The sequence below is a fragment of the Cottoperca gobio genome, chromosome 19 (genome assembly GCF_900634415.1).
Source record: "Cottoperca gobio chromosome 19, fCotGob3.1, whole genome shotgun sequence".
Classification (NCBI taxonomy): domain Eukaryota; kingdom Metazoa; phylum Chordata; class Actinopteri; order Perciformes; family Bovichtidae; genus Cottoperca; species Cottoperca gobio.
The window spans coordinates 10314114-10320243 of NC_041373.1; the positions used below are offsets into that span (position 1 = coordinate 10314114).

The 6130-nt window shown below is 40.5% G+C and overlaps 1 protein-coding gene across 2 annotated transcripts in view; it reads right to left on the reverse strand.

The window, feature by feature from the left end:
* dock1 (dedicator of cytokinesis 1) overlaps nucleotides 1-6130 on the reverse strand; it is a 156482-nt gene that overhangs the window by 57124 nt on the left and 93228 nt on the right. The window lies entirely within an intron of this gene.

The window sequence follows — 6130 nt, forward strand, 5'->3', positions numbered from 1 at the left end:
TATTTGCTGTAGAATACACAAACATAAACCTTAACTAAATGTAGATATTTTTTACTAGAACTCACTTACAAAACAACTTATTTACGTACAATTACGTACAAATATAAATGTAATAACATGCAATAAACCGTGTTCGGCTTTTAGCTCGTTACATAAGACAAAACTCTTCAATTAAATTAAATAGAACATTAAAACACTTTTTCATTCATTTGGAAAACATCATTTTGTAAAATAAGAAAATTTGATTCATCTAAATATTTAGAAATCATGTAACTTATTGATCGATGACGACTTTGAGACAACTGTACTGTACTGTTGTTTCATAGGAGCAATAATTACACAGTGTATTGTGTCCGATTGCACCTGAACCAGAGAGGGTGAATCCATCTATCCACCTCCGTTTCCTCTACACACCACTAACACACACACTAACACACACACACTACTACACACACACACACCACAGAGAGGCTGCAGCACTTGAGCACTTTTCACACTGGCCTTTCAAAGGGAGGCAGAGCTGACACATGCAAGGTACTTGGCCACTGCTGCAGGATTCAACAGTGAGCCCACTTGGCTCCAACATCAGGCCAACAAGGTGCCAGACAGGCGGGTCAGCCAATCCGCCCAACATTTTCGTCTTCAGCAGCATTTATGGCATAATGCATTGTGACGTCCGGATAAACATGTCAGAATGCATACAGTGGGGATAAATAATAACCACGGACAACATGGGCAGCCATGCATGAAAGTGACCCGTTCCGCCATTCATTCAGACAGCATCCAACTTAGACGAGCTAAAAAAAACTAAAAAAAGAAGCACTTTCACACTCTTAATACATCAAAGCATTATACTTCCTTGAACACACACCTTAATTTACACAGGGAACCCCATTGAGCAGAGGCCACTTGTCCAATTCCAAGCATACATCATTCACTGCAAAGGAAATAGATGTTACTGACTATTGCCCATTGTCGGTGAGGCAGATCGTGTGGACGGACTGGAGCATGAAGGGGATTCTAGAAGTTAATAATGCGTTGATGTACAATGTCCAGATGGCTAATAATGGCCAGCTTTAAATATTGCTGTTGGAGACCAACTTTATCAAAACAAACTGCTGGCACCTTAAAAGTTGATATTTCGATCATTTTTTAACCCCATCCATCAAAATGTTGACATTATATCACCCTGATCTAATTTGCGCGACAAGCATGCTGAGCTTTACTTAGTTTCAACCCGCCTTATAGTCTAAGACACTTATTTTTTTGTGTGGACAGACTTCGAGCCATCTTTGTACATACGTTTGATGAAAAGCCCAAAAGACTGCAGCAGATGGGGACAGACTCTCGCTGACGGATCTGCTCGGCACCTTCTCAGCGTTGCTTCTCACTCGCAGACTTGCTGGGGCAGTGCAGCTGACAAATCATATCGGGCTGTCAGGCAGAAACTTTCCTTTTCAGGATTTGCCGAGAGATCTAAGATACAATAAATTGACGGCTCTCTTCACCATCTAGTAATTCGGTTCCATACTGCTATGACACTCAACACTCTAAAAGTACTCTGCAGGGATGAATGCACTCAGGAGGCAAGATTGGAGAGGCTACTGAAATGAAAGTTGCATCTGTATGTAATATGAGAGTCAGTAGTTGGAGAACAATAGGCGTTTAGGTGCATTAGATCATGTATTGTGGTAATATTTGTACAGTGTCCTATCACAGAAGGGACGTGTCCATTAAAATGTTATTCAAGAGGATGTGACAAGATCACATAATCAATCATACATCATCGCAATTAATTACCGATTCAGATGTAAGATGACATTTGTGTTCTCTAATGAATACATTTTTCATATGTCTGATCTGCTTTTCTTAGTTACTGTGGTGATAGTGAGGAGGGGGCAACATGAAACGAGGGCCGCGACTGGGAGTGGGGACGCTGCGGTTACATTCTGTACACCTCCTCCACTCTTCCTGGTTGAAGCCGCCATAGAGGGATGATTGGAAAAAATAATAGAAATGCTTTGTCTGTAATAGGAGGAGCGCAAGTGTTGTACGTTTCATGTCTTCTCTTCGCTTTTCTACCTCAGCCAAGGACAAAAGCGTTCTCATAAACTGTTCGTAGATAGACCTGCGAAACGTATTGCACTGTAATTGGTATGCAATCTAGTTGGGGTGGACGGATGGGTTCAAAAACACACCAGACCTCCGTTTGTGTCCCGTGTGAAAACAGAATTGATTTATTTGTGGCATAACTTCCGCACTTAAGCAACGCCACTTCCGTAGTATAACGATAATGGTCCTGACGTGTCCACGATAACAGAACAATATTCCAGTATGCAATGCCTGTTATGATTGTGTCGCTATATTCAGTCTCTCTCTCTTTCTTTAAGGCTTTACCCACGGTCTCCCATTCTTAAAATGTACTTGGGAGGGCAGAACAGGTAGGCTAGAATGACACAATCTGTCATCGATTAACTAGGGACACATTATGGACACATTATGTACACAAGAGGTTAATTCCCATGCAGTGATTGTTTTTGATAAAACTTGTGAAGCCTCCTTGTCTTTAAGTCAATAAGTAGACAACAAGTGTTAAATAAAAAATGACGCAATGTTATTTGGTTTGCCCAGACCCTGCTTGCCTGGGTATTGCAGCATATGAGTCTCCAGTCCATATATATTTATATCTTTATGCATCTCTCTCTCTCTCTTCAGCTTTTTTTTTGGATGTTAATTTAGTACATCGTTAGTAGGGGGAATTTAATATCGGCCAAGCCTAATTATTTTACTCAAACCACTATTTTCTTTTCTTAAACCTAACTAAGTTGTAAAGAGTGAAGTTTGTTTTTAAAAGACTTCATGTAGGTATGGAGCGGAAATTGACGCATGTTGCTGGACATTCGCATGAGAACGGAAAAAAAATTAGGAAAACTTTTTTGTGAGATATGTTACGAACTGTTGTCTCAAGATACGTTGATATGATAGGGGCAAAATAAATGGAGGACTGGGTCTGTATCTTCCTTTAACCTCAGCGTTGTGTTTAGCATACATGCAGGCGGGACAAGGACATCAAATACGAGTCCCCCGAGGGCTCGTATTTGAGGTAATGGAATCAATAGAGTCACTCGAGTGACTTGTCCGCTGCCACTGGTTTATCCATCTGAGAAACAAAGCTTACATAAGCACATTGTGGAAAAACACAAAAAGAAAACAGTAAAGCCTACTCCAACCACATATACAGCACACGTCACCTAACCAGAGGAGTTCTATCTATTAAACAAATGCCATTAACCCTGGGGTTCAAATCTAAAAACACACGGTTAGCATTTCCCAAGGTCAAATCTTTACAAACGTGGTTCAGCCTCAAACCTGCAGCCTGTCGTTGCCTGGCAGAGCAATAACAAGGCTGTGAAGCAGATGTGTTATCGTCACTCCAAAACAAGAAGCCAATCTCATAAAACTGTGTTGTGAGTGCAGCATTCAGCGCCTTGAAAGAGCAGTCAGTCAGCGAGAAAACGGGGGGCATTTTATGTCACATTTTAGAGAGGCAAGGAGAGGCGATGGGATAAACAAAGAACAACATTTTCTGTTATTCACATGTGTCATAAAGGGGTCGGCAGAGAGAGAGAGAGCGGGGGGGGGGGGGGGGGGGGGTGGACGACGACGCAGAGGGAGAGTGAACCTGAGACTCCGCTGTCATTTGGTCACATCTCCCATTTCATTATCTAAAACAAAGGTTTCAGCAATTCCACAACTGGATCGGCCGTCCTGCTGGTTCTTCACAGTCAAAGCTGTCAATCATGTATGTATCTTGAGGACGCTGACGCTAGATTTTTAAGAGAGGCAATCCATCCTTATTATTTTCTTCTGTGTCTTTCCCTCTACCCTTTTTATGAGGAACATAAAATAAAACAAAAGTCAGAAAAGTTGAGCTTGACCCTGATGATTTTACAAAATCATTTTTCATTTTTGACGAGTACTAGAATTGCATTTTGGGTAGGAACATCCCTTTTTTTTTTTTTTTCGACAATTAAATATTCTGTCAATAAATGAGTACACTGGAGCTACAGCATGGCAGATTAACGACACATGACTGATTGTTATTTAACATATGAACTTTTACATCAAATGGAGAATTACAGATGTCCATTGTATACACATCTCCATGTAATTTAGCATGATAGATTTGGTATTTGTGGAAAATGTCCTTACTAAATCTTGACTAGAATTTAAAATAAGGATCTGTGGGTTTGAACAGTGTTTTTTCTTCTTTAAACGGAGTTCTATTTAATCATTCGTCAAATTAACTAATTATCTAGCGAAGGCACCTCATTCAAATGTCATGACGCATAAAGACAGAAATAAAAAGGTGTAACATGAAGTGTTTCCATCATAAATTGAACAGAACATGATACAGTATATAGAACAGGCTCTCCATTTCTTAATCCCATCATAGCCATCTGGAAATGTACATAATCTTTAGTTATAACATGCTGGAAAGTTTTTTACTTTATATTCAAGGATTTAATCAGGATTTAATGGTGATGGGAAAAGATTTTAATATCCAATACTAAAGAATGATCAAATAGAAAACAATCTTAATAAGAATTTTAGAATTAAACAGGGAAATACAACTAATGAGAAACAACAACAACATAATAATAATCATAAGTGGCATAAACAAGATGTAATAATGAGAAGTGGCCCAGAATTTCTATAACAAGAAATCTTGCTTTTACTAAACGTAGAATGTGGTTCCATCTGAGTTTCTATCAGAAACAAGAAAGCCTCATGTATCTTAAAGCTTATACGGTTGTTAAGATTTTAAAAATGATCACATCTCTTTATTTTCTGACATAACTAAAAATCTTTACTAGAGCTTCAATTTGATGAATGCTTTTTAATTTTCACCCAAAATGAAAAGTCTCGGCTCCAAGTTACTGAATTCTAGTTAAAAAAACCAAACAAACAACAATAAACATCGACTCCACGAGGTTCTGAATGAAGAATGATGTCGCTCGTCTTCACTCTGTTGCTAATTGGTTGATTCCTTGGGTAAATATACTGCATGGTATATGAAAAAATTGACATACACTAACAGACAAACTTAAAAGGCAAAAAAAACACACAGTAGCGGCAGCTGTCTGGAGAGCTGCTGCTCATTACCATGGTACCTGAGGCTTAAAGCAGAACCCAGGGTTTCCCTGTGAGGGAGTGAGTGCGAGATATGGCTCTGAAAACCTCCAACCAGGCATATAATACAGCTCCACTTTAACATGATCAAGGTTTCACCAAGGGTGTTATTCCCCTCCCTCCTTATGTCGTTCATTGAACACTACAATGGTACATCACAAATCCAATTAAGTCGGAGAGGAAAATGCACATTCCCCAATGAAAAGCAGGTATTCTTGGGCACAAAATGGTGTTAACTACTAACTAGCCCATGACAGATGGATAAAAAGCTGAGATAGATTAGGAAAACAAACTCTCGAGAAGGGGAGAGGGGGGGAACAAGCAGATGGAATCTTCTTCCCACACAAAGAAAAAGAGCTGTGAGGACTCTGAAACAGAGACGACAGAAGGTGAATAGACTTGTGATGAAACTCTCAAGGTTGATAACACACGACGAGCGTCAGTGTGTGGAAACGCCAGGTAAGAATTAAAGACACAGGAGCGCGTGCAGACTGGAGAGTCTCAGGAAAACACAGAAACCTTGCCGGGGTAAAAGTGCAGTCTGAACAGAGTTTGGAGTTTAATTCTTCTTCTCCTGACAAAAGAAAGTTTTGATGGGCATATTGTCTCCAGGGAAGTGAGGTTACTGACAAAACTGCTTTCAGATAAAAGGGATGATGCATGAACCTGCCAGATGTAGCCAAAACTGGGGCTGTACTTTCTCCACTGCAACCTTCCCTCCTCCCTCTGCTTTCTCTCTCTCTCCTATGCTCCCTCCCCCTCCCGCCTAATCTCTCTCTCTTTCTGACTGTCTCACTCCCTTCTCTCTCTCTCTCTCTCTCTCTACACACTCCCAGATGCACACACACAGAAAAGAGGAGAAAGCCAGAGAGGAGAACTGCGGCGGCACGATGGGGATATTCCGCCTGCGTGGGCTCTGTCGCTGCGGCGTCCGGAG